We start from the raw sequence: 11,440 nt of genomic DNA, 5'->3' as shown, positions 1-11,440 counted from the left end.
CACGAAGGTAATCTCAGCCGCCGCTTCGGAACGGGCTCCGAATGGATATCCCTTCTTCGCGTTGTTCTTCTACTGCGGGCTCTGCCCGCCTTTCTCTGAATTTTTCTGCGGCATTATGAACACCTACGGGTTCTGCCTCCTTGACTTCACCCCCAATGTCGTTCTGACCATGGCAGTTTTCGCACATCTCTGCGAAAACTTTGTCGGAGTCTATCCAAATGTAGCTCTTTTCCGCCACTTCTTTATGCCCCCAGTTGAGAGAGGGGAGCCTCTATCCGGCGGAATCGCCTGGATCTCGAGAGCTGGCAAGAAGGAAGCTTATCTGGAGGGAGAGCTCCGTAGCAAGTGGGAGGAATGAAGAGCCGACTGGTGCTGGATTGTCGAGGAGAACCCGCAGTCATTTACCGCCCAGCGCCAAGCCCAGTAGCGCGCGGCAACGATTGGAGCAACGTGGCCCCGGAAGACGATAGGCTGAAGATTGCCGTCACCCGGATCCTACGCCTCAGGCTTGCCGGGCTCACTGTAGGCGCCGTTGGCGCAGATTTTCTTTGCCGCCGCATCGCCCCCTGCAGGAGAGGAGGAGACCCTCCTGGGAGTTCCAGAACGCGGCGGATATCATGAGGCTGCGCCCGGGCCTCAACTTCAACTTCACTGTCTTGGAACTGGAAGTGATGCTCCTGGAACTGTTCAAGCACGACCCTCAACATCTCGAAATGTTCAGGTTGCCGAAGGGTGTTGTTCCGCTGTGCAACAACTCCTCGCTCAATCGCACCCGTGCAATGATGCCGCTGTGCGATTCGCATGGAATTGTCCCAACTTGGCAAGAGCCAGCAGACGACGTCGTGCAGCAGTTCTTTGACGGCTTGGTAGAAGTGCCGGTCCGCTCCGACGAACAGAAAATCCTTACTCGCGACACCACCGATGCGGAGATGCAGCGCATCGCCACTAGGCTGGAAGAGGCGGCGGCGGCCGCTGCCGCGGGCGAGTTTGGATTCACCGTGGAGGAGGCAGAGGCAGCAGAGGCGGCAAGCCTTGCCGAGCGAGAGGGGCTTGCCGGCGAGGGAGAGCTTGCCGGGCCTGAAGTCGAGTCGAGCAATCCCGCCGAGGGCGCGAGCGGGTCGTCGAAGACCAACTCCTCTTCCTCCTCATCTTCAGGCAGCTCGCCGCAAGCAGAGCCCCCAGCTCCACCAAGAAGGCGTCTCCGCAAGGCCGGAGACGTAGCGGGGTGGCAGACGAGTCAGCAACCGCCACGCCGCGCGACACGCTCCACCGTGGCAAGCATTGTTGCCGCGGAAGCACCTCACGCCGCTGCGGCAACTGGAGCGGGGTCCTCCCGGACCATCGCTTCTGCTCCTGCTGCTTCTCACGCCGCGGCGGCGGCCGGAGCTGGGTCGTCTCAGACCACCGCCACTACCCCCGCCAAGCGGCTAAGAGAACCTACTCCTCCGCCTCGCCGCGCCGGAGGTGAGCCAGACTTCGACCTCTCCGCGCTCAGCTCCGACGAGGAAGAAGAAGAGTAAGATTCTTTGCTGTACTTGTAGTTCTTCAATTCTTGCTGTTTTGTCTTGTATCCGATTTGCTTTACTTTGAACTCATTCCTTTTCAGGACTCTGGCCCAGAGAGCGGCAAAGAGAGCCAAGGTCCCGGTGATCGTCATCGAGGACGAACCCACCGCGATGGCAGGGGGTGTGCCCGAGACCACCTTGCCGGACCCGGCAACTATTCCTTCAAGCAGCCCCCAGCGTAAGTATATGGTTTACTTCCCGCTGTCAGGCGCGCATGGGTGCTCTTTCTTTGCTGACATCCGACTATTGGTTTGTGTAGGAGCAGAGCAGCCTCACCAGGAGCACCCGGAAGCCGCCCCCGACATCCCATCTGCTTCGACTACACCGCCAAGGGAGGGTTCCCCGGCAAGGGAGCATTCTCCGGCAAGGGAGAATTTTTTGGTAAGGGAGAAGTCTCCGGCAAGGGAGAGTTCTCCGGCAAGGGACAGCACCAGCGACCCCCCGGAGGCGGAGACCATGACTGTAGAACCCAGTACAGGTAATCCTCTTGCCTGAAAACTTCCCTTGGGTTCTTCTTCTTCTGATTTTCTTTTTGGATATTTGCTTGACTTTTCTCCCTTTTCCGGCCGTCAGATCCATCTGCCGCGGAGCCGATGGAGACGGAGGTTGCCGGCGAGGAGAACGCGCGCGGCAACACCGACGACGTCGCTGCTACCGAAGAAACAGCCGACGCTGATGATCCTACCGGCGAGGAGGCTGCCAAAGCTGCCGCCACAAAAGCCGGCGAGGGATCTGGCGATCGCACTGACGGCCCTGAGGCCGCAGGAGCGTCAGGGGCTACGCCGTCCGCCGATCCCGCCGCCGCTGCCGCAGCGTCAGGCTCCGAAGAGCTCCAGCCCGGCGCCTATTTGAAGGCTGGCGATGGCGTCTTCATCAAGCTCCCCTGGGCGTCAAGCTCCAGGGCGCCGATCGAAGGAGAAACCTTTGATGGAGAGGTGCTCGCCTCCGCTGGGCTGACGCTGGTTGACGCGCCGAGCAGCAGCAGCGGCGAGGCTGAGGAGGAGCGGCTGCTGCGGAAGCTGTTGTCGCTCTACCGCGCTCGACAGGCCAAGCTGGAATCTCGAGAAGCGCATGCCGCGAAGGTGGGAGTGGCCATCGAGAAGCGCGTGGAGGAGCTCCGGAGTCTTAACCAGGAAGCTCTCCGGTCCCTAGCAGAGGAGCGGGAGCAACTTGCCTAGGAGCGGAAAGCCTTCCTCCTCGAGAAGGCTGAAGTTGAAGAGCAACAGCGGCTTGCCGCCGAGAAGCTGTCTGCACAGGAGGGCGAGTTGGCGCAGCGGAAGGTCAATCTTGACAGCCACGAGGAGGAGCTTGCCGCACGCGAGCAAACATTTGGTGGGGCTTTCAAGCAAGCAGAGGATACTGCCGCAGCTGCCGAGGCCGCCAAGAAGGAGCTGGAGACGAAGGTGGCGCAGCTGGAGGCCGATCTCAAGGCGAGCGGTGAAGAGCTTGCCACGCTCAAGCATGAGCGCGAGAAGGACGCCTACACCCTTGGCGAGCTGCAGGGTTGTCTCGCCGAGAGGGGCAAGGACCTTAGCGCCGCCAAGGACTCCAACGCAGATCTTGAGCTGAAGCTGACTACTTTGACCAAGACGCTGGACGGCGCCAGGGAGCAGGAGGTGGCCTTGAAGGAGAAGATCAAGGCCGAAGAGGCGCTGCTGGCGAGGGCTGCTGTCACCCAGAACACTTTTAGGGAGAATCCGGAGCACTGGACGGAGGGTCTCGTGGATATTGCCGCAGCCATCGACAGGGAGCTGGCGCAGATGGGGATGGAGGATCTCGGGTATCCCTCCGATGAGAACCTCCAACCCAGCGCCAAGCTCACTTTGTTCTTCAAAGGCGTGGCGACGGCCCTCCAGCGACTCCGGGAGAAGATCCCAAAGCAGCTGGCCGACGAGTCGCGCAAGATCTGCGCGGGAGCTCTTAAAAAGGTGTTGGTGAAGGTGGCCTTCCGCAACCCGGGCCTCAACCTCACCAACGTCCTCAAGACCCTGCCGCCGGATGCTGATCTGGAAGCGCTCAAGACCCTTGTCGCACCCATTGTGGACAAGGTGAGCGGGATCAAGAGGGTTGAGGGTGATCGCGTAGATTAGGCCGCCCATTTTCTCCTTTTCTTGTCGCTGTTACGAGAACAATCTGTTAGAGCTGCGACAAGCTATCTTGTAATATAACTCTATTTTGGGTAGCGACTGCTATGTTATTTCCTTTACTTGATTCCTTCCTTTGTATGTTTTTGCCCTACGCTTTTAGGGAACTTGTCGGCGCAGGCACCTTAGCCGCGAGCGCCGAGTGCGGGACGTCGGCAGCCTGCTGGCGGTGCCGCTACCGACAAGAAACCTTGTCGCAACTAGTCGCAGCTCACTTAAGTTGTTGAGCGGACTCGAAACAAAGTAAGGGCGCAACTAGCTACGAGTTGGTTCCTCCGCGCACAGGTTTTCCATACAAAGCACGGTCGTTCGAGGAAGATAACTTAAAAATTTTAAAACTGATTGCTCAAACTTTGGCAACTTAGCTTTTCTGTCGTTTGCTTCCCGGTAAGGCGAAACTTTCTTGAACGACGCCTGGTCCACACCATTATCTTCTCCTTTCCCCCCGGCAAACTTGTGGACGAGGGAACCTTCCTTTCTTTGAGAAAAAGAAAGAAGAGAAAATAAAGGTATGGAGCCTTACGGCTCGTTATTGCTTACCGGGGGTAGGCGCTGCACAAAGTGTCAGATAACACATGCAAAAAATAGAAAGCATGAAATTGACAAGATGTGCGGAGCACATGAGCTTTACTTATGCACGGGGTCTGCGCCCGGCTTTGTACAAAGGATTACATGCAACATCGGCAAGACTTGTACAAAAGGTGGTTGCCGGAACAGGTTCCGGCAACCGCGCCCTACGAGTAAAACTTACGAAGATGCTCAATGTTCCAGGAGTTGCTCACCGGAATGCCATCTTCGGTCTCAAGGCGGACAGTGCCAGGCCTAGTGACTCATTTCACCCGGTAAGGGCCTTCCCACTTCGGCGTCAACTTGTTGGAATTCTTGGCGGACTGAACGCGCCGAAGAACAAGGTCGCCTTCCTCGAGACTTCTGGCATTAACTTTGTGGCTATGGTAGCGGCGCAAAGCTTGCTGGTATCGAGCAGCTCGTACAGCGGCCTGAAGACGGTCCTCCTCAAGGAGCAGCGCGTCATCTTGTCGTAGCTGCTCTTGCTCAAGCTCATCATAAGCGAGCACTCGAGGTGACCCGTGTACGAGTTCCGTGGGGAGAACTGCCTCTGCTCCATAGACTAGAGCGAAAGGTGTCTGGAAAGTGGCTCGATTTGGCGTCGTCCTGATCGACCAAAGAACCACCGGAAGCTCCTCAATCCAGTTCTTTCCGCACTTGCGCAGCCCGTCAAAAGTCCTGGTCTTGAGCCCGCGCTGCACTTCAGCATTTGCCCTCTCCGCTTGACCGTTGCTTCTCGGGTTAGCAACAGAAGCGAAGCAGACCTTGGCACCAAGATCTTGGACGTACTGCATGAAGGTGCGGCTCGTGAATTGCGTGCCGTTGTCGGTGATGATCCTGTTAGGGATCCCGAAGCGGCAAACAATCGACCTGAAGAATTTGACTGCTGACTGTGCTGTCACCTTCCTCACTGCTTCCACTTCCGGCCACTTTGTGAACTTGTCGATTGCAACATACAAGTACTCAAAGCCCCCGACATCTCGGGGAAAGGGGCCGAGGATGTCGAGCCCCCAGACCAAAAATGGCCAGGATAAAGGGATCGTCTGGAGAGCTTGAGCTGGCTGGTGTATCTGCTTGAAATGGAACTAGCACGCTTCACACTTGGTTACTTGTGCAGTTGCATCCTGGAGGGCTATCGGCCAAAAGAAACCTTGTCAGAATGCTTTTCCGGCAAGTGCTCTTGCGCCAATGTGGTGGCCACATATGCCTCCATGTATCTCTGCCAACAGCTTTTGTCCGTCTTCCCGGTGAATGCACTTCAATTTCACACCGTTGAGTCTTCTTCTGTACAGTGTGTTGTCGACAAACTGGTACATACTTGACTGCCGGGCTACTCTTTCCGCTTCTTCTTGCTCTTCGGGAAGTTCTCCTGTCTGAAGGAAAAGGACAATCTGTTGTGCCCATGCTGGAGCTTGTGGCTCGACAACAAGGACTAAAGGCACATTCGCTGCTGCGGGAACATCCGCTTCTACGGCAAGAACCTACGGCTCAGCCGGAGCTTGACGTTCCCCGGCAAGGTTGCCGGAGCAAAACTTGTCGGGAGTGTCTGCTTCAATGGAACAAACCCTAGGGCTTGCCGGAGCAGACTGCTCCTTAGCACCCTTGGTGTTGATCTTGGGGACCTTCTTGGCGGCGGCTTCGGGGAGCTCTGCCGGAAAATAGTCACCAGAAATCAACTTCCTCTTCTTGCTCTGTCCAGTTGATGGCGTTACAGAAGGTTGAGTCAATTTGAGCACAAAAATCCCTGGTTCCACAGGTAACTTAAGTGTGGCGCACTTCGACAGGCCATCGGCAATGTCATTATCAGCTCTTCGAACATGCTCCATTTGTAGGCCGTCAAAGTGCTCTTCTAGCTTTCTCACTTCATCAACGTAAGCTTCCATCAACGGACTCTGATAATTCTTGTTCACTGTCGGACGACAAGCTGCGAGTCACCCCTGACAATGAGCTTCTTGATCCCAAGGTCTGCCGCGATCCTGAGACCGGCAAGCAAACCTTCATACTCTGCGGTATTGTTTGTTGCTTGCTCCCTGGGAAAGTGCATCTAGACTACGTACTTGAGGTGCTCTCCGGTGGGTGCAACAAGTAGCACGCCCGCACCGGCGCCTTGCAGCGAGAAGGCACCATCAAAGTACATCAGCCACTCTTTGCTTGCTTCCTTGACGGGGATGCTCATTTCTGGGATTTCTTGATCTGGTGTTGGCGTCCACTCTGCTATGAATTCTGCCAATGCTCTGCTTTGGATAGTTGAAGTGCTCTCAAACTTGAGGCCAAAGCTTGACAGTTCCAGTGCCCATTCGACAATCCTGCCTGTTGCTTCTGGATTCTGCAGTATCCTCTTCAGTGGAAAACGAGTGACAACTGTGATCTCATGTGCTTGGAAGTAATGGCGCAGCTTTCTCGAGGCCATGAGAAGGCCGAAAAGCAATTTCTGCACACCAGAGTACCTCGACCTAGCCCCTTCCAGAAGGGAACTGACAAAGTAAACTGGGCGCTGCACCATTCTCTTCTGTATCTCCTCACACGCCTGTGCAGATCCATCTTTGTCGGGACCAGAGCTTGTCGGTGAAGCCCCCTGCTTGTCGCTGGATGCATCTGCCGTGGTTGCTGGCTCATCATCCGCCTCCCTCTCCGCTACTAACGCAGCACTAACCACTTGATTGGTTGCCGCTATATACAGCAGCAACTTCTCTTGTGGCTTAGGTGCGACAAATGTTGGAGTGGAGGACAGGTATCTCTTTAAGTCCTGCAACGCAGCCTCCGCTTCCGGAGTCCATTTCATTGGACCTGCCTTTTTCAATATTTTGAAAAACGGTAGGGCGCGCTCGGCAGACCTAGAGATAAACCTGCTGAGAGCAGCCACGCAACCGGCAAGTCTTCATACATCCTTGACGCGCTTTGGTGCTTCAATCTGCTCAATGGCCTTGATCTTGTCGGGATTGGCTTTGATTCCCCGCTGAGACACGAAGAACCCGAGAAGCTTGCCGAAGGGGACCCCAAACACACACTTCTCGGGTTAAGCTTGAGGTTGATCTTGCGCAGATTTGCAAAGGTTTCGTCTATATCTTGAATCAGAGTTGCCTTGTCCTTGCTCTTGACCACTATGTCATCCATGTAGGCTTCCACATTTCTATGCATCTGTGGCTCAAAAGCGTCATGGACTACCCTTGCAAATGTTGAACCAGCATTCTTTAAACCGAAAGGCATCCGTACAAAACAGTATGTGCCACATGGAGTGATGAATGCGGTCTTCTCCTCATCCTCTTCTGCCATAAAGATCTGATGGTATCCTGAGTATGCGTCAAGAAATGAAAGCAAGTCACATCCGGCCGTGGAGTCAACAATCTGGTCAATGCGCGGCAAGGGAAATGGGTCCTTGGGACAAGCTTTATTGACATCGGTAAAGTCGATACAAAGTCTCCATTTCCCATTTGCCTTGCGCACGACTACAGGATTGGCCAACCACGTAGGATGGAGCACTCCTCTGACAATGCCTGTTGCTTCCAATTTCTTGATTTCTTCTGCGATGAATTCTTGGCGCTCCACTGCTTGTTTCCTGACTTTCTGCTTGACGGGCCGTGCATGAGGACAGACGGCAAGATGGTGCTCGATTACTTTCCTGGGAACACCGGGGATGTCAGATGGTTGCCACGCAAACACGTCGACATTCGCCCGCAGGAAAGCAACGAGCGCGCTTTCCTATTTAGGGTCGAGAGTGGCACTGATGGTGAAGGTACCACCAGTGCCGTCCTCCTTGGCGGACACCTTCTTGGTCTCTGGTGGAGCTGCCATTGTCTTCTTACACTTGCCGGTGGAGCTCGATGGTGCGTCCTCGACGGTAGCGCAGCACTCCGAAGAGGTGCGCTTGCCGGAGTGGGCATCAGAACTCTTGCCGGACTTGGTCTTCTTCTTCCCCCCGGGAGCTTCAACGGCAAGTGACTTGCGATCTGTTGCGGCTGCTGCTTCCCGGTAGATCTTGTCGGCTCAGATAAGAGCATCCTTCTTGTCGCCAGGGACAGAGATGACACTTATCGGGCCTGGCATCTTCAGCATGTTGTATGCATAATGAGAGGCTGCCATGAATTTGGCGAGTGCTGGACAGCCGAGTATCCCATTGTAAGGCAATGGAAAGTCAGCAACGTCAAAAGTGACCCTCTCAGTCCTGAAGTTCAACTCGCTGCCAAATGTCACCGGGAACGTGATCTTTCCCTTCGGCTTGCTCCTTCCCGGATTGATTCCTTGGAATGTGCCGGTCTCTTCGAGCTCGCTGTCAGGGATCTGGAGTTTCTGGAGTACCACGGAGGAGATCAGGTTCAAGCCGGCCCCGCTGTCAACTAGCATCTTAGTGACCTTGAGGTTGTGGATAGTTGGTGAAACCAACATCGGCAAGCACCCGACCGCAGTTATGCGATCAGGGTGGTCCTCAATATCAAAGATGATAGGCGTGCTGGACCATTTCAGAGGCCTGCGTGACTCGACGGGTGGTTCTGCTGCATTGACTTCCCGCACCCACTGCTTGAGCTGGCGGTGTGAAGTATGCAGAGAAGCACCGCCGTCAACGCACAGGACCTCTGTGGTTTTCTGGAACTCCTGCTCACCGGTGTCGTCATCATCCATATCTTCATCGTTGTTGTCATCTTCATCCTTGTCGCGGCCGCGGGGAGGTCTGTCTCCTTGCCGCTGCTTGGCCTTGCCGCGGCGTCCTCCTCGGCCGGGGCGTTTCTTGTCGGATCCTCTAGCACCTTCTTGGGCCTTCTCCTTGTCGCGTCGCTCGTATTCAGCCTTTTGCTGCTCGACAAGCTGCTCGACCTTCTTGCAGCTCTGGAGGTCATGGCCCTTGGTGCGGTGGATCTTGCAGTACTTCTTGTTGGTGCCGTCCTGCTTGTCGGTGACCGCCACAGCCTGGGAGTTGGTGCCTGCGGCAATCTCCTCGCCGGAGCTACCAGCTTTGGCTTTCTTGGTGCCACCTCCGTTGCCGGACTGCTCAACGACTAGCACATCTTTACCTTTCTTCTTCCTGTTGTTCCGCCGCCGGTTTTTCTTTGCCGGGGCAGCATCTTCGCTATCAGATCATCCTGCTTCTGTATTCTCTCCGGGGAGTTTCCTCCCTTCCTCAGTGCGTGCACACTTGTCGGCCAGGGCATATAGCTCAGTGACATCTCTGATCTTGCACATCGCCATCTCCTCCCGCATCCTGCGGTTTTGCACGTTCTGATGGAACGCGCTGATAACCGCGGCAGGGTGGACATCTGGGATGTTGTGCTGTACACGGCTGAATCTCTGAATGTACTTGCGCAGGGACTCTCCTTCCTTCTGGGGGAGCAGATGAAGGTCGCTCTCTTGGCCATGAGGCTTGTGGCCGCCTGTAAAGGCGCCGACAAACTGATGGCATAGGTCTGCCCAGGAGGATATGGAGTTGTCCAGCAAGTGCATGAGCCAGGATCTGACATTGGGCTTGAGCACCAGCAGGAAGTAGTTGGCAAGGATCTTGTCGTCCCGCCCCCCGGCAGCTTGCACCGCGATGGTGTAGATGCTGAGGAACTCCGACGAATGCGACCTGTCGTCGTACTTCTCTGGTACGTCTGGCTTGAAATTCTTTGTGCTGGGCCACTGGACTTGTCCCAGCTCACGAGTGAACGCAGGGCAACCTACCGCGTACGGCAAGTCGCCTGGTTCCCCTGGCGCATGCATGTCGACAGAGGGCCCAGCGCGCTGGTCCAATTGACGTCGCGCTTCTCTTCGGCGCTCGATGCGAGTATGAGCGTCTTCTTGCTGTCATTCGTGAAGAACTTGGCGCTGATCACGACGAGCTCATGGATCTGATGATGCAGTGGAGTCGCTGTCGAGGTGGATCCGGCGAGTCGGCAATCTTGGCCTTCGAGGTGGAGAGTGCATGGTGGTCGCACCCCCACCGGTTTTGTCGCCATCGGCTCGTGCCTGGCAGTCCTGCCGCGGCTGCGATGTACTCGGCTGCCGTGGCGTGTCGCCATTGGCGAAGCCGATGAGACTCTGAATGGTGGCCCTCCATTCGTCGATCTTGTCTGCCGTTGGAGGGTAATCCAGGAGCAGTTGAGCTCGTGCCAAAGCTTCTGCTGGAGTGGTGGGTGGCAGTGGCGAACGGTGCAAGGAGCGGGATATGCTCGGACTTCCAACTGGGTTGGAAGGAGCAGTATCCCGTCCAGGCGACCGTGTCTTGCTTGTGCTAGCATGTTGGCGTGGATGCTGGTCTTGAGCACCCCGAGATCCACCGGCTCGATCTTGGTCCAAAGAACGTATGGTACCGTGAGTACCATGACGCTGTCGGTCCCGCGCCTCCTGAGATGGGCGCGGTGCATGTACGGACGCCGAGGTCTGCGCAGCCTTGTCCTTGGATCTGGCAGCACCGTGAGCTCCCTCGTCGATGCCCGTTCTTCCGCCGGCGTCTACCCTACCATCCGTTTGCTCCGGTGGTGGTGGGATCGACGCGGACGGAGTAGCCGCCTCCGAAGCCTTCTTCTTCGGTGGCATGTTGATGAAAAAGATGAAGATCTAGCTCGTGTGAATGCCGGATCAGGTTCATACAACCTCGACGCCCCCTACTTGGCGCGCCAAAGATGTCGGGGAAACCGATCCACGAACACCTATGGGACCGGCAGACCGGGCCCCTTTCCAGTTCGGCAAGGGGGCGGGGATCGCACGAAGAGCGGATCGAGGCGAAGGACACGAGCAGTTTACCCAGCTTCGGAGCTCTCCGGAGAGATAATACTCCTATTGCTGCATGTCTGAGTGTATTGAGTTCTTGCTCGGGAGCGCTGAGTGCTACAGTACACACTAGCTGCTAACGAGACCGAGCGTGACTGTTTTCTGCTTGCGAACCCCCCCCCCCTACGTTGTGCATGGGCCTCCTTTTATATGCTCAAGGGGTCACCGACAGGTGGCAACGCAGACAAGGGCAAAAATGGAAAGGTTTTGCGGTTGGTACAACTACCTGTACAGTGTACCTAACCCTGACGGCAGGGGACAAAGGCATTAAATGCCCATCTGCATCGCCCAAACAGTGCAAGACAGGGACCGTCAGGGACGCCACCGCTTGCCACGATGGCAATCTTGGCAGCGCTGCTTGCCACCACGCACCGCTGGCTGCACAGCCTCTTGCCACGCGCGCCTGGAAAGGTCCCAGGGTGA

This window comes from Triticum dicoccoides, chromosome 7B, assembly GCF_002162155.2.
Source record: "Triticum dicoccoides isolate Atlit2015 ecotype Zavitan chromosome 7B, WEW_v2.0, whole genome shotgun sequence".
Lineage (NCBI taxonomy): Eukaryota > Viridiplantae > Streptophyta > Magnoliopsida > Poales > Poaceae > Triticum > Triticum dicoccoides.
The sequence above is the reverse complement of the archived record's forward strand: the minus strand, read 5'-3'. Positions refer to the sequence as shown.